This window comes from Chaetodon auriga, chromosome 3, assembly GCF_051107435.1.
Source record: "Chaetodon auriga isolate fChaAug3 chromosome 3, fChaAug3.hap1, whole genome shotgun sequence".
NCBI lineage: Eukaryota > Metazoa > Chordata > Actinopteri > Chaetodontiformes > Chaetodontidae > Chaetodon > Chaetodon auriga.
In genome coordinates this window covers 2,812,873-2,840,234 of record NC_135076.1, presented here as the reverse complement: position 1 = coordinate 2,840,234, position 27,362 = coordinate 2,812,873, and the positions used below count along the sequence as shown (strand labels likewise).

General features: G+C 40.4%; 1 protein-coding gene and 1 non-coding gene across 8 annotated transcripts in view; both read left to right on the top strand.

Annotated features, from left to right (window-relative positions):
* The window catches only part of ptprfa (protein tyrosine phosphatase receptor type Fa), a 328,374-nt gene that overhangs the window by 31,976 nt on the left and 269,036 nt on the right, over nt 1-27,362 (top strand). The window lies entirely within an intron of this gene.
* On the top strand, nt 6,431-6,502 carry trnaq-cug (transfer RNA glutamine (anticodon CUG)). The gene has a single exon. It is a non-coding gene; the product is annotated as a tRNA-Gln (tRNA).

Sequence of the window (27,362 nt, the reverse complement as noted above, 5' to 3'; positions counted from 1 at the left end):
CGATGGCAAACCTTGCCCACTGCTCCACAGCTGGTTGCTATTCTGCTGACGCATTTTTACAGGAAGTGGAAGCGCAGCTGCACGCTGACAGAATGGATGGACAGGACACTGTGACTGAGAGATGCTCTCTTCTGCTGTGCTCTGACTAAAAGATGTGTACTTTCACTTTGAGCAAAAGCAGCATGTAGAGAGTATTGTCACATCGAACTCTGCAATTATTTTCACCTGACATTATGAGAGATTTAAATTTAAGGGACAATTACTGGATATTGGAAACTCTGTGTTGTGTGACTCTTGTCTGTCATACAGTACATTCAGTGCAACAGCCCAGCTCCAGTCACAAGTTAAAGGTGTCTCTGAAGATGTCCACGACACCTTTATTTTATGCCCCTGTGCCGGCGACTAGCTAATCAGTTTTCCGACGTGTATTTCCAGGTTTCCAGGTACTCTGTAGGTACTCTCTTTAGCTCATAACTCACTACTACTACTCCTGGACCAAGCAGCATCCTCCTCCAGCCTCCTGTTGTCCACACGACACACATCCACACACTGACTGGATGCAGAGGGGGAGAGAGATGACAGTGTATTTCATTTGTCCCTCTAGACGTAGTCTACCTGTTGCGTTGCTTCTTGGGAGTTCTTTGTACTATTCTGTTGATTGAACAGACTAAGTAAAAGCATGTTGTTGACAAAATAAGAAACCAAAAAGATCATTGGTGTAGTGCTGCCAGAGTACAAAAGCTACTGGCAGCTACTAGCAGCTTTTAAGCAGAACAGTGAATTAAATTAGTTTCTCTCCAGTCTATAGCTAACTAATGCTAAATAGTAAAGATTAAATGGCAGCAAAACATCCATTCATTCATCATCCCCTCTCTGACAGTTTGTTCTTTTTGATGCATTTGCAAAGACACATTATAAAGCCAGCCTGTTACACTTGACCAGCTTGTGCCGCGTATACAACACCTGCAGGAAATGAAAGCCTGTGTAACTACGTTTTCATAGTCTGTTAGATGATATTGACATTTGCAGCCTTCCCTCAGAATAAATGTTTCAAATGCAGCTTTATTTGCTCAGCACAAGCATATTTCACATTTGCTCAAATGTTGAATTGGTTGAAGATGTGTGGGAGCTTCAGGTTTTGCACTGTGTGATTAGAGTTTCTCACTGGAAATCATACATGTCAATATACAGCAAAAAATACATTTAATACTTTTCATTAAATTCTGCAGCTTGTCTGGTTGGCAGAGGCATACTGCTGCATACTGCAGACTGGAGCTGCTATCCTGCTGTAACCTCCCACATTGTCACCAATGACTTCCAACCCTTTGTCTTGCAGAGCTCATTCTCATGGGTCACTGTTGTCTTGTTCCTCGCTGTCTTTACTTGAGGTTTTCCAGCTTATTTTGTCACATGAGCGATTCCTTCAGCGGATATGAATCATGCCCATATGTCCAGTACATGATGTGCCCGTACGGTCAGCTGTGAGCTGAATAAGGAGAGGAATGGCAGGGTGCTGGCTCTGTTTCTCTGGGAGCGTGACGTCCCCGGTGGCAGGAGGTTTGGCTTCTGGCTTGACGGCAGCCTGGCCTGGGCTCTGAGGGGATGTGACCCACTGAGCCTGGCAGAGCCCTGGGCCCCGGCAATCTGCTAGTCCCCTGGATCCTGCTGGGCAAGGCTGTAGAGCAACGCCTTATATGTTCCAGAATCAGGAGAAAAAACAGATAAACAAAACATTACAATGTTAAATTTGACTCCAACTGGGTTAAAATCCGCATAAGTCTGTGTGATTTTATTAGGCCGCACCCTCGTTAATTTAAGATTTTTTGATAGTTTTGAACAACTGCCTCGGTGCCATATCACTATTTTTAACCTTTTTCAACTCCAAATTTCACTGACAAATAAACTTTTTAGGTGCTGTAGTCCAGATTCTCTCTCGTTAACTCATTAGATCCACAGAATGTAGAATAACATAATCATACTGTAGATGGACAAAGAAGATGACATCACCTTCAAGTTTCTAAAACTATAGTTTTAAGATTGGCAGTTGCTACAAAAGAAAACAAAACAAAAAAACAAGTCCGGTCAGGACCATTTCAGTCAGAATTAATTTATTAATACAGCATACATGAATACAGCATACATTACATTTGGCGGTTTGGCTCTGAACTGGGAGCTCCCTGCCCTTTCACACACACATCAGCACGGAGAGCAGCATTTTAAGCACTTCTGGAAGGGTTTCTTGACACAGTGCAATATTACTTTGTTCATTTAGCCAGGTAAAAAATATATCTCAACATTTAGTGGCAGCTTATTAAGAAATTGGCCCCTCACCCACACCAAAACCTTAGTAGCTCACCTGGTAGTGTGTGTCTAACCATAACCCTAACCCTCATATATTAAGGGTAAATAAGGCTGAGCCCTAACCACAGCATCTTGGGTTCGATTACAACCTGGGCCCTTTGTGGCAGGTTATGTCCACTCTCTCCCATTTCCCATCTCTCTTTGACTGCTCTATCAAATAAGGTGATGGTACAGCTGATTACACACCACACACACACACACACACACACACACACACACACACACACACACAGTAACTTGTGACTACAGCGGCATCAGAGTAATGATTACAGTGACCGGCCTGACTGGAAGGTTGCCAGATTATCCTCGGGCTATTGTGTTTTCTCTGCCTCTGACAGAGCTACTGAAACTCGGTTTGCTCACGTTTCAGTTCTCAAATTCTACCTTTTGAACTTCTCTCTCAAAATGGTTAAGAACCACAGCAAAGAAATGTGATGGGTTGCTCATTCTTCAGCGTTAAAAGCACATGATCTTAAACCTTGAACTGACTCTGACCTGGCTGAGGTTGGAGATTTAGAAGATAAAGATGAGCTGCATAATTACCAGGTGTGACTGAGATCAGTGTGTGATCAGGGACAGCAATGCAGCCAATTTATTGGAAAAGGTCAATCCAAAAACTATGTGGACTCCTGCAGCAGCCTTAGTTTAGAACCAATATGATACAGTACTTCATGGTATAGTGCAGCACAAGTGTCACTAGTGTGTTTTGACCCAGTGTTGTTGCCATTTTTACATTACTCATCAGTTATTAGATCAAAACAATCCATCTGTTGGATGGTTTTCCATCCATTGCTGCTGGGTAAAATTAAACCACTTTGGTGTTCGTGACCAGTGTCATTTTGCTACTTTTACTTAGATAAATGATCACAATAGTTCTTTCACCACTGCCTATATAAGGGTTTTTCCTCAAATTTGCCATTTCTGACGTTATACTTAAGAACCCTTTTAATATTGTACTAGCTGCTATTTGTACAATAGCAAGTTTGTAAAATTAAGCTTATGACTGGAGGTCTTTACAATGACTACATTTCTGATTGACACCTTAAACTGAACTACAAAATTCCAATTTTATGGAATGTCAAATGAACAGTGACACAAGAGGGAGCGCTTACACTGTGACACACGTACTACAGCTCACACTGAATGTTGCTATTACACACTTTCACTAAACCTTTTGTATTTCAACTGTATTCAACTTCAATTTCCAAGTCTCATACTGATCGCAGCAGTGAGTCCAGAGTCATACTGATATTTGTATCATTACTTTGGATCTTTTTGTACCTTTGAATCTACCTTTTGAAACAGTTCATGAAATCTCAGTAGAGTAAATCTTTGTGTTGTTGTGTTATTAATGTAGAATTTCTGTGTTGGAGGGGAGAAGTACATGTTGTATGCTGTCATTTATAAAAAGAAAGCAGTTCTAAGATTATAAAAGCCCAGTAAAAATAGATGTTAGTAAGACATAGTACTTCCCATGTGTAATTGCATCTGACAGTTCCCCAGATCAATGGGTGGCACCGTACTCCCAGGTGCCAACAAAACACACAAGTACTGGAGAGGAAACACTGTGTGCTCAACCATTTTTTGCTAATCCAGCAAATCAATTACGCTACAGGTTGAGGTACTTTACCAGAAACATATGCTACAAACATAGAAAGCATACATAAACTAGTTTTAGGACATGTCTGTCAGAAAACGTTAAATACATTGGTTAAAGCTGCACTGATCAATTTTTGGCTACTAGGGGGCAGAAGAACTCTAAAATGAACTGACCAACACACAGTGGGATTACCAAATATCTCAGCTTCTGCTTGAAACATAGTGAATATACCACAGATGAAGGAGCAGCAGTTACTAGAGGTAGACAAAGGCAAGGAATCCTATTAACACAGGACAGCTTTTACTTTTAGCACTGAACTTGTCTCTTAGTTTTCACAGAGATTTGAACTGGGATTGCTGAACTCAAAGTCCAGAGTGGTAACCAATATCCCATTGAACCACTGCTCAGAATTGACAAACTGTTGTGGAACAGTGTATCACATAACATCACGGTGCACTGTCCGCACTAATTACATTGTCTTTCACAAAACTGAGCTCAATTATATAAACAGTATTTAAGGGACACAAATTCCAAGTGACGATAAATGAGCAGACCCAAACCAGGCATAGTAGCTAATGTAGTGTTCACAAACAAGAAAAGCAGTGACCACAAAGGATTCATCATTAAAATGTGTGTGAGTTGTACACTGTGGGAAAACCACCTACCTTCATCAGATTTTGTCAGAGTGGAATCTCTGATGTAAGTGAGTTTGTATTTGCAAACAGCTGCCTCTGCTTCCTGACTTTCTTGTCTGTGAACGCATCATTAGCCAGCTATTTCGGATTTGTGTGTGCTCCTCTGTGGTCACTTGGTCACAATGTTTTCCAATTCAGGGTCTAATTAAAGCTGGGACTGAAAACTGCTGGGAAAATCAATGATCACCTCCCAGTAAATATTCTCTGCTTGTGTCACTGTGCACTGTGAATTCTAAACATTACACAACACTAATTTAATTCATTTAAGACACTATTCTGAGAAGGCCACATAGTTTATATCTCAAATTTAGTCAACTGTCTCTATGCGGCAACATTTTTAAAAAGATGAATAAAATCATTTTGTCTTGAGGTGGACACATTTTTTTTATATCTCCAGCCGTATAGGGATATGCAGTGTGCTTACAATCACCTTGGAGCTCGTTTAAAAATAATTATTATATTCATTTAATGTATTTTAAATTCCTACACAGGCTTCATTGGAGTTTTTCTATTTGTCCTTTTGTTATTCTGCCTTCTATTGTCAAACATATGTTTATGCATAACCATTTTGTTTTCCTTTCTTATTTATTTATTTAAGAAAAAAATGGATGAGTAATAATTTCTTGAAGGTAAACGAGGACAAAACTGAAATCATACTAGCTCGCTCTGAAACAAATAGAGAAATGGTGTTTAATAATCTGGGGAAACTAACTCCCTGGATTAAATCTGATGTTACAAGTCTTGATTTTATCCTAGACTGAGATCTTAGCTTCACATCAACAAGGTGACTAAAAATGCATTTCTTTTCAACTTAGAAACATAGCTGAACAAAAAAAAGATGCTGAGAACTGATTCATGCCTTTATTTCAAGCAGACTTGGTAACTCTAACGCATTATTTACTGGCCTCCTGAAAAGAAAAAAAAAACAAACAAACAAACAAAAAACACTGAGAGACTTCAGCTCATTCAAATCTCTGCAGCTCATCTATTAACCAGAACCAAGAGGAGAGAACACATTCATCCAGTTTTAGCTGCTCTGCACTGACTTCCTGTAACATTCAGGATTGATTTTAAGGTCTTCCTTCTCGTATATGAAGTCCTTAATGGACTAGAACCAAGTTACATCACTAACTCCCTCATTTATTATTTGCCTTCAAGAACACTGTGATCATCTGCTGCTGGTTTATTGGAGGTTTCCAGCAACAGTTTAAAGATAACTGGGGACACAGCCTTTGTCCATTACACTCCAAAGCTCTGGAACAAAATAGCTACAGATATCAGGGAAGCAGCTCACTGAATATTTTCAAAAGAAAGCAAAAACTTCTCTTTTCACTTTTAGCTATGACCTCCTGATATAGGTCTGAAACGTTTATGCTTTGCCTTGATCTTACACACTGTTGCATTTCTTTTTAAATGTTGCTTGGTTTTATGCATTGTCTTTATTCCTTCTTATTTTACATTCACTTTTTACCTGTTTTTATGTCCTTCCTGTTATCTTTATTCCACTCTATTTTTACCCACATTTTGATATTTTATTGGGTGGTTTTATGCATTGACTTTATGTTCATTTTCATCCTAATTTCAATCTTATTTTGCAATCATTTTTATCTGTTTTTATGTCCATCCTGTCTTTTTTATGTAAAGCACCCACTTGGTGCATGTGATTTCATCTATCTATCTATCTATCTATCTATCTATCTATCTATCTATCTATCTATCTATCTATCTATCTATCCATGTTTGTTTCCGAAAACAATCGTCTTAGTTGTGTGGTGGTCCCATGGTGTAATGGTTAGCACTCTGGACTCTGAATCCAGCAATCTGAGTTCAAATCTCAGTGGGACCTAGTTTAAGATAGATGAAGTAATACGTCTACAAGTTGTTAAATATTATTATGAATGAGAACCGACATTCAATCAATTCAGTCTGTATGATTAATGAAAGTCTCTAATGAACATTTCAAGCACTTTGTTCAATTTTTTGGACTATATATATACTATACTTGAAAATATTTTCTCAAGCAATTCAATTGCTCTCATCAAATTGCAGAATTAATAAAAATGCCACCAAAGCAGTCAGGATGGCTGAGTGGTCTAAGGTGTTGCAGCCAGGTTGCAGTCCCCTCTGGAAGTGTGGGACTGAATCCCACCTCTGACATGCAATCCTTTTCAGTGGAGCAATACCTGCATTGTGCTGCTAATGTGGGGCCAGATAGGTTCAGGTAACTTAGCAACGCTTCAGTAATTACCAGTAGTCCAAGAGTCTGATGTGGAAGGTTTTTTTGGGGAATTTTTGAACAGTGCACAAAATGCTGAGCTGGTCCTGGGAGCAACTGAATCATAAACAGAAATTACACTGATTTACACATACTTCTACTTCTCCAAATGTGGAGCTCACAATCTAAGGCCATTCCCATCAATATTTACTTCTGGTTTGTCATTTCAAAGTGCTTTACAAAGGCAACTGGACTTGCTTGAAGTTCTAGAAAATAAAGAGGTTCTCCAGTTCTGACTGGTCAGGAGGGATCTCAGGACTGCATTACAAGTGGCTGATAAATGGTGTCATAGACCACCTCCTCTGTTCAGTGATGGTTGTTCCAGTTTGACATGGATGCCTTTTTTCACTCCTGTCAAACTATCAGTCTTCCTTGGCCCAAATATGTGCATTATTGTCCTTAAATGAGTGTCCCTTGCCCTTAAGATGTAGGTGGACTGCTGCGTCTTGACCTGAGCTGTTGGCTTTCGTGTTGTGCCGGGCACTTGTGAAGCGGTTGTTTTGTTTTGTTTCGCTATTGTTTCACTGTCAGTACTTTCACTGCCCTTTGAAATTTATTGGCGTCAGCTTTCCCCAATATGTGGTACTGCCATGGTAGTGAATCAAACACACTCCTTTACTAGGTACGAAATACCACTGTAGTCGAAGGCACACTCACAGTATCACACATTTTTCAGTCTGCTACATTCTGCAGTTCACTTAAGGTCACAACAGAATGAATAAATACATAAAGAAACTGCATAATACATAATAGTTTATATCCACATTATTTCAGTTGCCTGGACCCCGGCTGCCTGCAGTCTTGTCAGAGGAAAACACAAAAGTATTTCAACTGCTAGTGAATTTTAGTAACCGAAACATGAGTACACATGGCTTATAACACAAGGTGCATACAGGAAATTTTCAAAATATTGTGCAGGACTGTGATTTACCTGAACCCCAGTCTGTATTGGAGACAGGCTGAGAATAGTAATAGTGATAGTTGTTGAGTTAATTTACTCTAGACAGACCAACATTATTGCTGGCATGCTTGGCTAAATACTGCCAATTGTAGAGCAGCCTGTTCCAACGCCATGATAAAGAGGTGTGAAATGCATCACATCTGGCTAATTTTTGGCTTTTGAACACAGGATGCTGAGATTTAAAATGTTGTTTCATGGGACTAAACTCCTAAGCAAAAATATTGATACTGAACATATCAGTAAAATGTTTACTGATGACGCATTTCATTTGTTTTCCTCCAAAAAAGGCAATCTTGTAGTGGACTATCCACACGTCATGACTACAGCATTGTTCAAATTTTATGTATGTTTAGGCGCTGACAGCACTTGGTTAACATTAGGAAAAGATCATAGTCTGTTCTAACCCAGAAGAGGTGACATGATCTTTCCCTAAATTTAACCAAAGTGCTTTTGTTGTCTAAACCTAACCACAGTCTGTGCGTGAACTGCACTTCATACACCCGCCATGCACCCCAACCACCTCCCTGTGACTCCAGCACAGCACATGAAATGTAATATTTAACTCACTTAAACAAACGTTGACTCTGAACATTTTCAAAGCCGTGATTGCATTTGTCACCACAGCCCAACTATGAATACAAATTAGTTGTATGTAAATGTTATTTCTAGAAGACAGTGTTGTTTAGAAGGTTTACAGTGGGTAATATTTCTGTTACTGTGAATAAACAAGTAAAAGATGACCTGATTTCCAAACAGCATAAAGTTAACAATGATTTTTAATAATCAAAGCAAGAGTTCTTTTTTTATTTTTATCTTTAACAACTTTGAAATAACAAGAATGGAAAAGACCTGAAGCAAAAGTTTGGGCACCCTCCATGGTCACTACTTGGTAACATCCCCATTGGCACAGCTTGTAAGGTTTTTGTAGCCAACTAGGAGTCTTTCACTTCTTGTTTGGGGGATTTTCATCTATTTTTCCCCAATTCTGTCTCATTCATAGCCATCTTGCATGCACTGCTCTTTTGAGTTCTATCCACAGATTTTTGAGGAGGTTTAGGTCGGAGGACTGTGAAAGCCTCTGCAATGCCTCTTGAGGCAGAAGCCATCGTCTTTTCATCATTGTTTTTACTGATGGTGAGATGCTTGATTGCAGAATGTGCTGGTATTTCATTGAATCCATTCTTCCCTCTACCAGTGAAATGTTTCCATTGCCACTGGCTGCAACACAAGCCCAAAGCATGATTGATCCACCCCTGTGCTTGACAGTTTGAGTGATCTTATCATGAAATTCAGGCTAACATATCTTTGCTCATTATGGCCAAAGAGTTGTATTTTAAATTCATCAGTGTACAGGACTTCTTTACAAAATGCATCAGGCTTGTTGAGATGTGATGTGCAAACTTCTAACTCTAATTTTGTGGTGATGATGCTGGAAAGGAAAGGTTTTCTTCTGATGACTTTTCCATGAAGGTCTTATTTGTGCAGGTTTTGCTCCACAGTAGAACAGTGCACCACCACTCCAAAGTCTGCCAAACCTTCATGAAGCTCTTTTGCAGTCAAACAGTCCAGTTTCCCCCCCCCCCCCCCCCCCAGAATCAAAAAGCTTTGACATCAGACTAGCAGGATTGATCATTTCTAATGATTGTTCTGCAGCATCATAATTACATGTGATATCAGATCATGCTTGTTACAAAAGCTTCAGCAATAATGAATCTTTATGTTTGTGCTCTGATTCAAATGGACAGAAGTGGCTTTACCAGACCTATATAGCACATACTTCATCTCTGTTTGAGGCTTCATAGCTAGCTGATTCAGTTGATTTGCATTGTGGGGAATGTAGGCTGGGTTTTGACAAGAAAGAAAAACGCACGGAATAAAAAAAGACAATATCTCTGGCTGTGCTGCATCATGTAAATAGTGTTCATGTCAACTTCCAAGTTGTAATTACAAAAACAGAACTTCTCTAAAAACTGATATATCCAACTTGGCCCTTAATAACTTGGAAATCCTTGAAGTAACAAACAAATACTGATTTTTCACATAAGCCAAAAAATGTCTTTCAGTGTAATCAAACTACGCATATGGTGTAATATTGTTAATGCACATTATTCTAATCCTCAAACACCAGCTCAGTAGTGCAACTGTCTTGATGACGTGAACACTGGCATGACATTGGAATCTTTTCCATCTTTGCCATCTGTCACATATGATGTGAACGTGGCATAAGGTGCCAGCTAGGCAGGTGTTAATTTCATCACTAATGAGATACACAACAAAACATGATTCAAGTTATTGTTCATGATGAATCTCAGGTGAACATGTGTAGCCTGTCACAGGCGATTAACCTCAACTATCACAAAAAATATGAGTATATTCCAAACCTTACCTTTAAACTGGCAAAAATAACAGTATGCTGCACTTTGGACATTGAATTGTGATGCGTTTTAGATCTTTTAATTAAGTAAAACTATTATTACCACAGTGTAAAAATCATACTGTGTTGCACATGTTTTTATGGTTCACTTGCACTACCTGCACCTACCTCATACCGTTTATACTGTTTATACTTCATGCCACTTGCATTACTGACATGTATTTCTTTTTTTCTTTTTTCTTTTTTTTTGATATTATAACTATTTGCACTTCTAGTTAGATGCTAAACTGCATTTTGTTGTCTCTTGCACTCTGACGATGACAATAAAGTTGAATCTAATCTATCTAATCTAATCTAATCTAATGCATTGAAAATGTTACACAAGTAACAGTATGTAAGTACAATCAGGAAAATATGTTAAAAATATTAAAAGAACTCCGTCATGCATTAATGTAAAAGAAAGATCACACATGTTGATATAACGATAGCTTCCAACTTCTATTCTACTAAATACTTTTTTATTAAATTTCTTCAGTCTTCACTGCATATATTTTATGAGTCTGAACAGACATGGACATCAGTGTAACTTGATGTTTCAGGGAGGCAGACAACTGCAAGGTGTTAACTATAGTTTTCACTCTGGAATAATTTGCTGGTTATTTTCTCCATTAATTGAGTGATTGCTTTGTATTAATTCTGAAAATAGTGAGAAATGCCATCACCATCATGCAGAGACCAAACTGACACATTCAAATGATTGATCTTCTAAAATAAGGTGTTGGAATCCAAAAGATGAACTAAGGCAGTGCACCTGCAGCTGGACATATTCGTCTTTGAGGAGCGGGATGTCCTCTTTCTTCTCTGCTTCATCATAGTTTCAGATCTTTTGCTTTATGAGCAGCACCTCCTTCAGCTCTCTCTGTTCTGTCAGCCACTGCAGTGGTCTCCTTTCCCAGCTCTCAGAGAGTTTAGAGAGCGCTTCCAGAAAGCACTCTCCTTTATCAGTGAGCTGCCTTCCTCATGCTCTCTTCACTGTCAGAGAGCTCCTTCTTGAAGCTCTCTGCTCTCTCCGAGAGCTCTTTCTTCTCACTTTCCTCTGTCTCAGCCAGTTGTTTAAAGAGCTTTTCCTCGAGGGCCTCACACTTCAGTTGGCTCTCTTTCAGAGCCGACTGTGTGCTGCTCAGCAGGGCCAAGGTGAGTTCTGGATCAAGCTTCTCTTTTCTTATTGGTTCTGCTGATCTCCTCATGTTTGTCACTGAGGAGCTCTTTAAGCTGGCTGGTGTCTTTCTTCCACCTCTCTTTTTCACCATACTTTTCATTCTGAGGGAGTCTATCCTTTCATGGACATAGGTTGTCTTCATTTTCTCACTCTGACCACGGTGGCTCTGATTAAGAGAAATGATCTGCTCATGCTCTTTTTTCAACTCTCTGCAATAAACTAAGGCTTTGGCATATTTTTCCTCCAGAGCAAGGAGACGTTGGTGAAGAGAGTCCATCTCTTCTTCACTCCATCCAATCGCCTCTTTTGCCTTGTGGAGTTCAGCTTTCAGCCTTCTGTTTTCCTCTTCAGGCACTGACAGCTTCTTCTGCATGTTCTGTGTTTCGTCAAGAAACACCTCTCTGTCAATTCTGAAAGACTCTCCTCTCCTTCTGGACCACAATGTTCACTGTGGTCCTTATATTTTCCTCCATATCTTTGCTTTCATCCTCTGTCTCTTTACGTCCTCAACCTGTGTTTCATATCCAGTGATGGAGAACCACATTACTGTAATTCCACTAATTTTGACTCAGTACAGCACTTAGCATGCTCGATGGGAAATGTTTCATTTGGATGATGCTTCGCGTTCTTTACATGTTATGGATGCAAGCAGGAAAGACTTGGAAATGACCTGCAGCAGGATGTGAGAATTTGGTCATATGGCACAGCACTATTGGCAATGGCTGCATTTCAAAGTCGATCTTTAAAAAGTAGGTAAAAAGTTACTTATCACAGTGATACATTACTTTTGGATGGAAATAATAAAGTAATGTTGTTAATTTTTAATGAAGTAACTAATAACTAACTAATTACTATTTTTCATAATAGCACAAATAAGACAACTGTTGGTGTGTTTTCCTTACAGGAGAAGATTCATGTTTTAAGAATACTGAGTGGAAATATTTCACATTCACATACAGGTCTGAATACAAAGTTTACTTAACCATTAAACAAATCCTTTATTTATTGTATATGAGATAAAATGCTGTAAATCATGAATTAAATAATGAATATCTGATATATTAGTTGTCTGTTGGAACAAAGCTAGTCTTCACTCTGTAAGTGCAGTGGTGTGTAAAATGTGTCCAGTGTCTCCTGGTTTGAACATCTGACCCTGCTGGCTCTGCTCTCTCTTCTTGTCATCGTTGTTGATGATATTCACAGTAGGTCCAAGATGAAATAACTGAACACAGATATTGTGTAAATGTGACACATTTTCTTTGCTTACACAAATGTTTCTCAAATCAGCTGGTGGGTCATTGAGAAGTGTCTCTGGGTTATTGGCTCTGGGCAACATAATATACAGACGGTTCATATTGTAGAATAGATTTGTCATCAGTTATTACCATCATGACAGCCTCACATTCATCTGAGGAATGTCAGTCATGAAGCAAAATGGCTGAATGGATTTTATTGATCGTGGTCGTTTGACAGTGAAAATAACTGGAGCCTAAAGAAATACTGCAGGGAATGTTGATCTTTAGTTAGCTTATAGAATCTGGCCGGACTTCTGCTCCTGTTCTTGAGCTTGCAGACAGAATGCAACATACACATGTCTCTAATGAAGTTTTCATTATCATTATTAATGATATTATCATTTATAGCATTACAACCACACTGATAGAAAATGAAAAAGGTTTCCTAATCACAACCATGAGTTCATTCTGTATTTATATTAATGATTCTGGTGTTACCCACTCCTTGTATGTAATGTAACCAGGGAGGCCCAGCTTTCATCTACTGCACACGGTTGTTCCTACTTAAAGATCCTTATAGTCTAAAATATGGATGCTTCTGGATTAAACCAGATCGGACAGCTAAAGCTATCAGCAGCAATATGTGTGTGTGTGTGTGTGTGTGTGTGTGTGTGTGTGTGTGTGTGTGTGTACATATTTGTGACAGAAAAAGCAGAAAAAGGTGATTGAAAGTGGTTGAAATTACCCTTTAGGGCTTTCAGTGTGACTACTACTAATGTAGTCTAAACATGCAACTTTTTGCTGCTCACACTGACTAGAAACCATCAGCTGTGTGTCTGCAGTGAGAGGAATATCCAATCAGGATGCCCTGTGTAAACAGAAGACAGGGTTGAACCTGCTAATGATTTAATGTGCTGCCCTGTGAACCGCTGGCAAGATAATTTGTAGCAATTAGGAACTGGTTTTCCCATTAAACCTGAGATAAAGAGTTGTAAATAATGAGCCAGTCATTGTCCTCCCTGTACCCTTCAGTCCTGTTGCCACTTACTGTTACTTTGAGCTTTACCTTTAGCCCTCCTGTGCCTTTCTGACTGTCTCTCTGTCCTTTTAGTTTGATGTAGGTTTTAAGAGGCTCTCCTGGGAGTCTCAGCTGAAGATATTATACTTTTACATCTTATCAACTGGGTTGCACATGGGTTACAGTTGTTGAACTCTTGCATTTTGGCAGTCCCCTGTAGTACAATTGAATAAGTGTACAACATAATCTAATGCAATTGTCCTATAATTAATACTGCCTTACATGCAATGTTTAGTTTTTGTTGAGATGAGGGACTCTATTTTCATGCAGTCAAGTGCACCCGGCCCAGTGTGTAGGGGGCATGCCAAACACCCTTTTGGTAAATTGGTTGCAGGGTTTGCTGCTGCGCCAGTGTAGCACATGGATATGGAGGGGGACCAGGAGGAAAGCATAACCATACATTACAGGTGGGCATGTTAGGGGCTGTGACAGTCATGGCCAGTCACATTCCTTACTTTTGTGCAACTTAAACACAGGGTTCTGCCCGTCATGATCCACTGATAGTTTTGATCATTTTTCTCAGAGGAAACTTGTGGTCATGGATCCGCAGGGCTTTGGATATAAATACAGCAGCTTACATAAACTCTCTATATGAGCAGATTATGTCGCTTTTAGTTGCATTCACCTGTTCCAATGGTCACCATGTTTTCTCTGCACATTATTTTGTGAACCAATAAACTCATGCATACTGTCAATGACTATAAACGGCAGTAGAAAAACTGAAAGTACAAAATCATACAGTGTAGACAATATCCAATTGCTTCCGGGGTTGACCCTGATAAAGTTATTTATGTGAAATAAACAAAAATACATAGTTGCTTTGCATTATATCCTCAGTGGGCAGCTGATGTACAGTATGTTGGTGCACACTAAGCCACAAGTTACAGGTGAAACACACACCCTGCTGCCTTCAGAATCCTGGGAGAATTTCATCAGTTCAAAGAGAAGCAGTCTGAATGACCCTAGAAGAAGCTGTTGAAGCAGCTTTTAAATTGCAGCATTATAGCAGTGAGACATATGTTTGCCTTGTTTGGGTAAGGGTGTGGGGGTGTTAGCCACTTTCAATCCCTGAAGGATTTAAGGTTTCTTCTCTAAATGAATACAGCAGGGGGAGAATTGGTCGCTGGCTTTGAAGGTCTTAAGCTTGAAATTGTTTCCGGCGGGATGTTGCCATTCAAACACCTGCATCTCTGTTTGTTTTGTTATTTGTGCTGACAAAAGGAATAATTTTGCACTCATCTTACATACAGTATACTGGAAAATGACTACTACAGCTGATGAAGCAGTAAATCTAGCCTCACTCTAGCAAACACAAACCAGAAGTCATGTTTCTGAGTGCACTGCAACACAAGAAAGAGCAGTTTAGTCGTTGTGTTTCAGCGGTCCCCAAGCACTGGGCCACGGACTGCCTGTGGACCATTTGGTACCAGGTCGCACAGAAAGACTGAACAAAAAATATTTTTTTGATCATCAGAGTCTGAAAGAAGTGCCTCTGTACACATGTCAAACCGCTCGGTCACGTGATACAGTAGTAAAAAAGTAAGCCCACAAGCTAGCAAAAATGAGTAAAAAAAAAAAGTCTTTGGAGAGCTTCTTCGGAAAGGGGAAAAGGCCAAATGATGAGAAAGGAGAAGAAAAGCCTACATCTTCCAAGAAAAAGAAAACTGCATTTAAGAAACAATATCAGCAGTCCTACTTAAAATACAGGTTTATCGCTTCAAGTGAGTCTCAAGCACCAAGCTTGCTCTGCGTAATATGTGGCGAGAGGATCGCAAATCTATGCTGGTCCGTCAAAATATTGCTTTACGTAAAACCGTTCCGTGGTACAAAAGAAGTTGGGGAGCGCTGTCTTAAATGATAAATTTCAACCCATTTGGCCATTTAGCAGTGATCCAGGATTATGGATCTGGATCAGTCAATCAGCCTGTAATAAATAGGTTTCCAATAGTAATGGTACCTTGAAGGTGGTCATCAGTATCCATCTTGCAACACCTCAAGGTATGTGACGTTAGCGAAGAACGGCCAGGAAGGACAGTGTGTTTTGCTGTGTGGAATGAATCAGAGCATTATTAAACACAGCTGAGTGTTCCCCAAATGTTCTTCTTCCTAGTTAAGTGTCAAGCAGGCATTACATGGTGTCGAAGTGGTGTGGGTAACAGGAACAAATAGACATGTTGACGTTTAATCCTCAGGAGGAGTTTGAGTTCACCTGCCTGGGAGAATGGCCAGAGTGGAGCCATGAAACTCAACAGAGTGGAGGGGGTAATCCAGGTCCGCTCGGTCATTTATGGCATGGGTAGCAAAGCCCAACCCATCAGAACTGCAGGAGGCTAATGTTAACATTGATTGATGGTGAGACAGTGACACTGGGAGGGAAACACAGCACAAGAAGCGACAAGCTTTGCTAAAAATGTCCAGAGCTGTGGCAGGTGTGGCACGCAGAACTACAATAATAAGAAACAGGAGTTTCTGGGGAAGTCGGTGGGGTAACAAGCCCTGAAAATGGATTGTTACTGTCAACATTGGAAATACATCCTTAACCTTTAAGATAGATACAGGGACAGTTGTGACTGTCATTACTGAAAAGACATTCCTGGCTCTTCTTGAAGCCTATAGACTGGATCCTGCAGACACACGTGTTGTTGGCCCAGGGGCGAGTTCGGATGCACTGGCTGGTTCAGAACTAAATGGTCTACCTCTCTGTAAAATAAAGAAGAGAAGAGGGAAGGGTTTTTCCACACCAAATGACATTGACACTCCAATTCAGACCTGTCTCAAAATGAATTACACCCAGTGATACTATATGGAAGTGAGGGGTCTACTAACCAGCCAAGACCCCCCAAACTGGGAACAACATCCGCTGGAATCCCTGCAGAATTGTGCAAAATCATAGAGGTCACTGACACATTGCCAATAATGCATGCAGGGCATATCTTGGCTAATAGCCTTTAATAACTAAAATTCAAAAGTGAGTCATCAAATTTTATGAACACCTTCCATCCCACTCCTAGGAAAACAAGGAACCGTCAGTGCCAAGAGTTGAAAAAAGCTGAGAGTCCTCTCTGCCAGCTGATCCTGAAGCTCTGCACACACAGACCAGGGCTTAGGACAGACAACAATTTGGCCAAACCAAATCATCTCAAAACCAAAAAAATATACAGCAAATATTGGACCAAAAAGATCAAATCACAAAGTAAATTGGAATTCTGTTTGATCCTAAACAGAGAATACACGGTGGCAGAATACATGACTGATAGAAAACTAAGGAAATCTCTGACAATGTACAACTTGAGGGGACACAGGTAGAACAGGCTACCCAGGGAGGCCAGGCTGTGTTCACTTTGTCATAAGTGAGAAGTTGAGACACAATCTCACTTCTTGTTATAGGGTGAGAAATATAAGCATTTGAGATTTGAGGTTTTCCTTGACAAAATAATTAATGTATATCCTGGGTTTATCCCTATGTGGAGAGAACTTCTGTGAGCAGTACTATTTGCAAAATATGTTCACTGCTGTCATACAATAAGAGAAACAAGCTTTGTAGTAAGCGATTGAAGTGAGTGATTACATCTGGAAAAGAGTGTGAGTTTAAAATGTATTTGGTATTATGTGTTCATTTATTTAGTTTTCTTATGTGTGGCAAGATTAGATGAGATTACATGATGATGAGATGTGATCTGTGTCTGGATATGGATGAATATGGTATTAACACGTGTTCTTGTTATCTGGATTCTGTTGAAAGCAAAGGGATCTCAACATGCAAATTAGGCAGGCAGTATGGTGGACTTGAAAAATCGCACATCTTAGCTTGCATTGATGCTATTTGTGGCTTACTCTGCAATTCAAATAATATAAAATCCTAATATATCTGCTATGTGTTCATAGTTCCTTCTAATAATCTATTTGTCTTGTCTCTGAAATGACAAAAAAGGGTATTACTGATGTATTTTAAGAAATACTCCTGATCTAGAGTCATAAGAAATACTCAACTGCTAGACTGTACTTACAGTACAGACTGTACAGTCTGTACTGTAAGTACAGTCTAGCACAGCACCCACTCCAGACCAAGACATACACCTACGGTATTGTAGCACTCATGTAATATCTCTCATTTTAGTGCCTTCACTGGCATCTAACAGTATTGTTGTCTACCAAGTGAACATGCCAGCTTTCCCCACAGCCTCACACTGGATGGCAGCAGTCTGTAGTTGTTTGGCAGTTGTTAACCTGACCCCACTAGCATTCAGGTTACACACCAGCAACATGCAGAGAGGTTTGTCTTGTCTCACTCACTGTGATGCAGCAGCGTTCTCTACACAGTGACTTTGTGGGGAAATAAACCAAAGAAAAAACAAATCTGGACTCTCCCTGGATGTATTTGGGGCTGTCAACACCAACATGGCACAGCTTGCTTAAGAAAGGAGGAAGAGGCAGAGTTAGGTGGTTAGTCAGGCTGATGTTTTGTTTGTTTGTGGACAAACTGGACAGGTGCTGTTTACATGGGGCTGAAATTAAACCACCTCTAGATGTAGTCTGGCCAATCTGGTTGTATACTGATTGCAATCAGTACAAAGTTCTTTGTACATGTGTACCTGCATTAACCTGATTTTCCTGATCCAAATGAGACATCTAGATACAGATTGCATGTTAATATGAGGTGCAAATGGGGCCAGTAAGTGAAAATATTGTGCCTCTATTAGTGGAGATGAGGCTGTCTTGTCTGTTGCAGCCTGGCATTTGAGATTTGCTGATTGAGAGAAAATTCTTTGACTATTTTGATCAAATTCCTCATTTAAGTCATTCCATCAGTCAAACAACTCACAGCTTCTCTAATCCAAAGATTTTCGTGCTTTTCTCTTCTCAAACTGAACACAATAGTGCCATCAATTGATGAGCTGGAATAAGCAATGTTAAGGACTTGCTATGGTCTTCATTAGTGTGTAATGTGTGTGTCCATATTAGTGACATTTGACTGAATGAGTCAATTTCTCAAAAAAAAAAAAAAAAAAAAAAAAAGTTATCAGTTCTTATGTTTAAAAAGCTCCTTAATCAGTTCTTTACACTCATTATAGATGTGCTTCCTTATAATGCTCTTTATTGTTTGTCACATCTTTTGTGTTCCTGTTTGTTTTATGTGCTTATTAAGGAAAGTAGAGTTATTATGAAAATAACAGATTATGAAAGACACACTGCAATTTCCAGATGTCTGATATGCCTGTCAGCAGATACAGCATACACACCAGAACTGTGGAAAGTTTCCATGTATGTCTGATCACAGTCAGTAAATTCTTTTGATGACAAGTTGTTTCACATATTGCTGTACTGTTAAATGTTCTTTAACAGTTATACTTGTTATGTTTGACATTTAAAAAAAGAACCAAAATGCAGGACACCCAGGCAGGCAAGCAAGAGACAAAAACACAAGCTTTGACAACAACTGATTCCTATAAAAAAAAAAAAAATAATAAATCATTCTGGGTCAAAGGCCAAGAATAAGGAAAAATACAGATTACTAAACAAAGATCCAGTATGGCACAAGGAACACTAACAGACACAGGACAAGGGGAAAACACATGCTGACAACTGAAGGAAAGAAAACACACTGATAAGAAGGAAGACTAATGAGGGACAGATGAAACTAACCTGGGGTGGGAAAGAGACGACAGGAAGTAAAACTACAGATAACATGGAGAAATTCTTTCAACATAAATCTGTTAAGAGTTTTGTACAGAAGTAAACGGACCCAAACGCTGAAACTCAGACTTGGATACAAAGGATATGTAAAAAGGCAATATTTTAATGGACAGTTCAAAAATGGGCAACAGACGAGCTTAGGACATCCACACAAAGAGGCTGGAGAGTCAACTGAGAGTGAACAGGCAGGGAGAGAGTCCAGAGAGTTCCAAATGACTCATGACAACAGGCTGACAGGGCATCGTCAGGAGCACGAGGGTGAGCACCTGGGCGCAAGAAGACAGCAGTCAGGAAGGCAAAAATAGTCACTGTAACAGGTAGATCTCAGGAGTCACAGTGTTGCTACGAAGGTAAATGGACAATTCGACAAATACTGGGTGAAAGGCTGGCGTTTTTCTACTGTGTCAACAGATGGGTCTTGATTGAATAATTGTATCAGGTGTGTTCATGTTATGGGCGCAGCAGGTAGTGCGCGTGCCTCACAGCAAGAAGGTTGCTGGTTCGAACCCTGGGTTGGGCAGGGCCTTTCTGTGTGAAGTTTGCATGTTCTTCCCGTGCATGTGTGGGTTCTCTCCGGGCACTCCGGCTTCCTCCCACAGACCAAAAACACGCTCGTTAGGTTAATTGGTCTCTAAATTGTCCGTAGGTGTGAGTGTGAGTGTGTGAGTTGTCTGTCTGTGTGTCTGTGTATGTGGCCCTGCGATCGGCTGGCGACCGGTTCAGGGTGTACCCCGCCTCTCGCCCATTGCTAGCTGGGATAGGCTCCAGCCCCCCGCAACCCCGAATTGGGATGCACGGGTAAAGAAGATGAATGAATGAATGAATGTTCATGTTATGACCCCTAGCTCATGGTGGAAAAAGGGAAGCAACATAGACCAGTTAGAATTGGTTAAAGCAAAGTTATTTATTATAAAGGTAAGGAAAATGATGATTACAGACACGACCTGAGCCAACCCTAAAAGGAACTGGGCCAGCGAGTGCTGACGAATCAAAAAACAATCAAAACCAAAAAAAGGACTTTGAAACTAAAGCTAATTAACGAGAAACAATCCAAAACAAAACCCTCTCTGATTAACTATAATTTAACATAAACAACAAATCAGCACCCCTTATTCCTAATGTGGCTAAACACTACCTCCATGTACAATATCAGGATCAGAGTTGAAACTGGCCCTGGCCCAGTGCCCCTCACACCAACAATACAGTCACACACAAAAGACACGTCTGCCGCGCTGCTCTACAGCCGCCCCGACTGCCGGTCTGCTCGAGCCTTTCTGCATCCAGTCCTCGATTGGCGCCTGGGGATTGGTGAACGGGCCCCGACCTTGCACCAATCCAGTGAGCGGACAGCCAGGTGGGAGGAGGAGGGAAACCACGCCTCCATGATGAGCCAATCTCCGATGCACGGCAGGTTAGATGAGAGGGGGGAACGTCGGTAGCTGTAACAGTTCAGGAGAGGAGGTGTCGGATCAGGCACACACACACACACACACACACACACACACACACACACACACACACACAGGGGAGAGACAGACACGCGACAGAGGGGAAGGGAAACACAAAGACACAATAGGAAATTGAAAATGAAATGTAATGTTTTCTCAATGAAGGACATAAAGTGTTTGAAGATACATCTTAATAAGGTAATTGGCAGACATTTTTAATAAAAACAAGAATCATCTAAAAAAAATTAAGTTTATACTGTCGTGTTACTTTTGACCCACCCATGTGTTACTTTCGTGGGGGTCAAAAGTAACAATGTGTTCAGCGTTTGTACAAAATAGCGCCTGGTATTGATGGAACACATGAGCTGTACACAGATCACAGCGACTCTCTGTCTGTAATATTATCTCTTAAAATCTTTTAAACTGAAAGTGTAGCTTGTAAAGCGCCTCAATGCATCAGGTTGACTCAAAGCAGTGTTCTTCCACAATGCTATTTTTTCCACCTTGTCCTTGTTTCTGTCCCTCTGTTCTCTCTGGTATTTGTCATGGGGATGTCTCAGTCAAGAGGGGCCCTGGTGCTCAGCCCATTACTCAAAGCTGTTGATAGCAGTTCAGAGTTCAGCTCCAGCCAGCCTATATCATCACTGTGAATCTCTGTGATACTTCTTTGGAGCTTGAGATACAGACCAAAAACACTGTTGTGTTCTTTGTATCTTTTGTGAACTACAGCCAAGTTAAACATCACAGCACACAGACTTCTGTACCACCTGTATGATAGCTAAGCCAAACACAGGGGAAAACAGCGGATCGGAAAGATAAGTTCCCTCTTGGCTACGTGCCGGAGCCACAGTTTAATACAGTGGCTGCTGAGCGGAAACTGATGCTGAAATTTGAATTAACGAGCCTCACAGTTCACCTCCAGGCTTCATGCCCCTCAACAAAGAGAAACATTGAAGTTACAATTCAAGATCAATTCATAGACATGGTTGTGTGGTTGACGTCTCCTCCAATGATTTTGTTAAACATAAGTTTACAAGGACTCACCTGCACTGCTGTACTATACCTCTGCAATCTGTAATATAGGATTCAACAAGTAACCAACATGACAGGTCTGTGAACAGTTTCTTCAAGGTCAAACACGAGTCCTCGGGAGTTTGAAGTAATCAAACGCCCATGGACGGGGGGCTGCTGTACAATCAGCTGCTCAAGCTCAGGTGAATATGTGCCGCAACCACTGAACACCCATCATGTTATGTGGACCTTTGAGCTGTGTTTTGCCCCAGAAGAGGGTCCTCAAATCTCAGTAAATGTCTGAGCAAATTTTCTATCAGTCATCATCTTGATAAATCAACCTCATGTTCAAATCAAGTATAATCTGGAGTAGTCCAGTTCCAGAATTGTTGCCTCATTCTTATCAAGACAAAGAGCTGAAACAGTCTACAAAACAGTCTGTTTCCCTCACCTCATCTGTTTTGTTTGTTTGTTTGTTTGTTTGTTTTTCCCGCTAAGATCGCACAGTTAAAATGGACACAATTTGCTGCTCCTCTGGACTTGAGAGGAGCTCTTCACAGACAGTATTGCTGGTTGAATTGTGCTGGTTAATGGCATGTGGGCAAACAACCTTTGCAGTGGCAGATTTAGAGAGATGCTGTTGGTCTGGTGTGCCTTCTCTACCGTGCACCCAGAGGACCTCTCTGTATTAGCAAAGCTGCCTTCATGAATATAAATGCATCGCCGCTATTATAACACACTAACACCTGATGTCATACACAGAAGCATTGCTGAGTCCAAGCTAGTAGCACCAGGCTCACTGGATGACATCCAGGAAATGAAGGTGTACTACACTGTCCAGTTGTTACGCCCGGCCTAGGGGTGCACAGACACAACACGAAAAGCGCCCCCATCTTCCTCAGGTCCCAAGTAGCCACAGATCCAGAGCACAAGTGTGACAAAGAATTACTACATTTATTTACAAAAGAAAATGAATGAACAAAAGGTTCAAGGCAATAATGGCTTCAGGGTGGCCAAAGGCCAAAACAACAAACAAAACAATTCTAACTGGGGAGGATATAACTTACCTAACAAAAACAAAGGAACCAAAAGACATGAGACTTACCTCCCTAACCTAGCAAAAACAGAAGAATTGGTTTAACACAACTGGCAGTCCACCCCTACTAAAAGAACATCACTAGATTTACTAGAAAAGCAAAGCAAAGTGTGGCTGGATGGGAGAAAAGTGAGATGAGGAATGCCTGCTGCTGTCCAGCTGCCGACCGCCATCTTGGACCCTTCTATAGCAGGTACCCTCCAGAAACAGCCAATCCACCAGCCAGGATCGAAAACAATTGACCAATCACCTCTCAGCAATGACACACTCTAATCTGCATAAAGAAAACTACATAAACACAGACAAGGAAACACAGAACATTCCAAAACTAACAAAAATTACGACTGCAGTTGTAACACCCCCACGTCCAAGAATTAACATCTCCCCATAATGTTTAATATTCATTGGCTTAGAGAAATCTAGACAAAGCGTCCGCTATCACATTTTCTGTGCCTTTATGAACAATCTGCAGGTTAAAATCCTGCAGGGGAAGGCACCAACGCATGAGTCGCTGGGTTAGGGTCAGTGAAAACTTTGACAGGCTGTGAACTGGAACCGAGATACGCTTTCAAAATATTGCAAAGCAAGCAGAAGAGCGAGGGCCTCCTTCTCAATTGTGCTATAGTTTTTGATGTTTCCGTGGTCATATTCTGTCGTTCTGTTTTCTGATGTGCTCTTGTTTTCATTTTTTTGGTTTTTGCTCATGGCTTATTTCAATGTTCTAATTTATTTATGAAAATTACAATTTCAGTCTTTGTCAGGGATAAAAAGATAAAGTCTTTAGTGCCCATGGTCTTTACACAGTCCACCAACATTTGTCCAGAGAGAGACACTGGTTCAATGTCTAAAGATAGATTAGGAAATAACAGCAAAACAAAACCAAATCATGTGAATAATAATGAACAGGTAACCTTGTTTTACGCAGGTAAAACAAGGTTCAGATGCACTTTAATATTTATGAAAAAGAAAAAAGGAACATGGAACCAGTATACAGAATGGGATGATTTGCTGCAGTAGCCCTGGATTTCCCCCACCTTCTGTGGAATCCTAAAAGCAATTTTTAATTGAATATGATGAGCTTGGTCCTTCACTGGAAGCCAGTAAAGCCATAAGCACCGATACCTGCCAACAAGACTCCAGGCTCAGGCCTGAGGATGACTCTCACCAGTTGGTTGAAGTCAAAGCAGACTAATAGTTTCAGACCACCTTTGTCCAACAAGTCTACCTTGGCATTTATCTTGCTTATCCAGTTTACCTGTTGTCGTGATCACTCAGGTTATATTCACCATCTGCTGCTCTCACTTTCCCTTCCGTGAAAGAAATGTTTTCACTCACTATTTAATTCCAACTCTAACATTAGCATCATGTCATTTAAACAGCTTTTAACAGGATACTTATAATTTGAAGTATCTGTGCAGTGTCACTGACAGTTTTAACAGCAGTCAAAGCAGTTTTTTGTTAGAGAAGAGAAACTCAGAGAAGCAGCGTGGTGAGGTTCACATGACTTTGTTGTTCTAATGGAATTTGTGCTGTGGAAACCATGATTGCACAGATAATTCCACCCTTCCACTGCATCCTCAGTGTGTTTTACCCAGATCTTACTTGTAATCGGCCTGTATTTGTTCTTGCTACCAACACCTGGCTATTTAAGAAATTACATTAAGTGAATGGATCATAATCGCAAACATAGAAAATGCTAACAACAAAAAAAAAAGTTAGTGATGTTAATGAAAGTAAATATAACTAACTTGCATACTCAGCAACTGTTTAGGAATTAAATAAAGTGAAACACCCAGTGAGGACCATTTGTGTTTAAATATTAAGCATACTATTATACATACACATGAGAATTTACAAACCAGCTGTGTAGGTTTTTAGAAAACATATAAGCACATGTTTGAACAAGGTCTGGATGATATAACCAGTTGAGCAAAAAGTCCCAAATCATTAAATGGCTGGTGCACAGGTACACATTTTAAGGTGATGGTGGCACAAGAGGAAAAGTATGGTGTCAGCAAGATTGTTAATAAGATTGTTAGGTTAGGAAAGTTTTTAAGGGAAAGACCAACTGAATGACCAAAAGCTCTGCTCTCACCCTCCCACAGTAAATATAATGTGTTGCTCACTCTAGGAAATGACATGTGATGTGATGTGAGGAGCAGCAGAGCAGAGATAGTCATGTTCTGAGTGAGAAAGAGACACCTTTGTGCATATAGAAACAACACAGCACTGCAGAGCTTTTGAGTCACTCATAATGTGCGCAGATAAAGAGAGAATATGGCAGCTTTTTTCCCAGGAGGAGGTTTGGTATGTTGCTGTGAGCAGTGATATGGTTGATTGTTACGGCTGACTCTGCACTTCTATGACAGCACCTAGGGACAGTATCCTTGCACACACACACCTCAACATGATGCTGGATCATTCAACAGGCCTGGTGAGAACACACACAAGCATACAAGCAGTAACGCGAGCCAGGACATGTCATGCACACACATGGATGCACAAATAATGCAAATCTTGGCACAGCATTGCATTTAGCATCACTAAATAATTGGAGTAACAAAACAAAAAGAAAAGATTCTTAGAAGCCAATATGAAAATTCTACTAAATACAAAATATGAAATGTAAAAATAGAAGATAGCTGTGATTAGTTAAGCATGTTGAAGGGAGGGCTGAGCAGTGTCACGTTACAGCAATGAGATGTGTTTTGTATTGGGGCTGGAGATCGATGAGGGCAGCAGGAACACATCCCTCATCAGGTGCTGTTGGGTGAGTTTATTGAGCGGCTCGTGGCAGAGGACATTAATTTGACAGGTGTTGGCCTCCTGGCCACGCGGCTCTCTCCTCATACCTGTCTGCTCTCAGTCAGCTGCCTTGTTAGACACATCACCGATGATAGATCACAGGAGGTGACATGACCAACCCCAGTACAATGACCCTGTCTGCATTCTCTTTGATTTTATCTCAGCCACCTCACCCCAGCTGTGTCTACAGGAAGGGACTGGTTTCAGGTCTGGGTCCAATTAGTTTGAAATCCATCAACAGCAAAAACAAGATGTCCTTGCACTGCTGATATACTGCCCAGTGTGTGAATACTGGATATGAGCTAGGATAAATATACAGTTTACTCTCATCTACTATTACTATTGTTTTGTCTCACACTGGGTTATCTGGGGTAAACATTTGAAAAGACTAACTATACAGCAGAGAAACGCATGATTACGGGTTCAAATTAAAAAAAAAAAATGTAATGCACAGAAATGCCTTCGATTTGTTTTCTCTCCATTTTGTTAAAGCCATTTTAAAGCTGACAGCCCTGATAAAGCTTGATCCATCACAAAAGGAAAATGAAACAGATGGAAGGTATGTCTGTCCATTACATTTGTTTTTAAATTCACCTGTAATCTTGTATTTGTGCATCAAAACAGACACAAATCTCCCGAAAACAGCAGATTTGGCTAACATTAATTAACCAAAATTAGGTCGGAGATTTTGGGTTATAAAGAAACTTAATGGAGCTTTTTGGAATATTTCATGCCATTAGTCAGACAGTCTAAAGTGAAAATTACTAGAACAAGTTGGCAGCTGAACTAATGCTGAACCTGAAATATAACTTAACGTCATATGACAAATTTAACTTAACTGTTGTTTGATTTCAGTTAAGATGCTGACTAAAGTGAAGTTACTATAAGTTATTGAAATTGATGCTTACAAATGGACATACTGGTCCTATCATCACTCTAACAGGAAACAGTTTGTCACCAGCCCTAGTCAACCAAGGCATGCCCTAAGGCTCTGTGCCTGCACTAACTGTAACCCAAAGCCCTCCATTTTACCATCTTCATGCTCCCTCTCAGTCAGATCTTCCGCCACCACGGTCTAAGATTCTACTGCTTTGCTGATGACACCCAGTTTCTGCTTCAGGGTTAACTCTCTTAACTTTACCCAGTAGTAGTTGGGAAAAGGGGAAATAACATGCGGGAACCATGCAGAGTTCTTGAGGAGTTCTAAACTTTATTCTCCATGAAGTATGGCCTACACTGTTCATCAGATGCTAATCTAACCCTTCTCTGCTCTGCTCTGCTCTGCTTTTCACTCACACACTTCTCTCGCTCCTTGAGCATCAGGCTGAGAGATGAGTCTGTGACAGACAAGATCTGTACTTGGTTTTATTATGTTGAGAGTGAATATCCCCTCTCACAGGCCACACTGCTCAAAGGCAGTGTAAGAGATAACTGAACCACCTTGATGATGTGTAACATTTTGGATTGGTTGTATTTACTTTTTGGACCAAGTCATACATAGAGGTAGCTG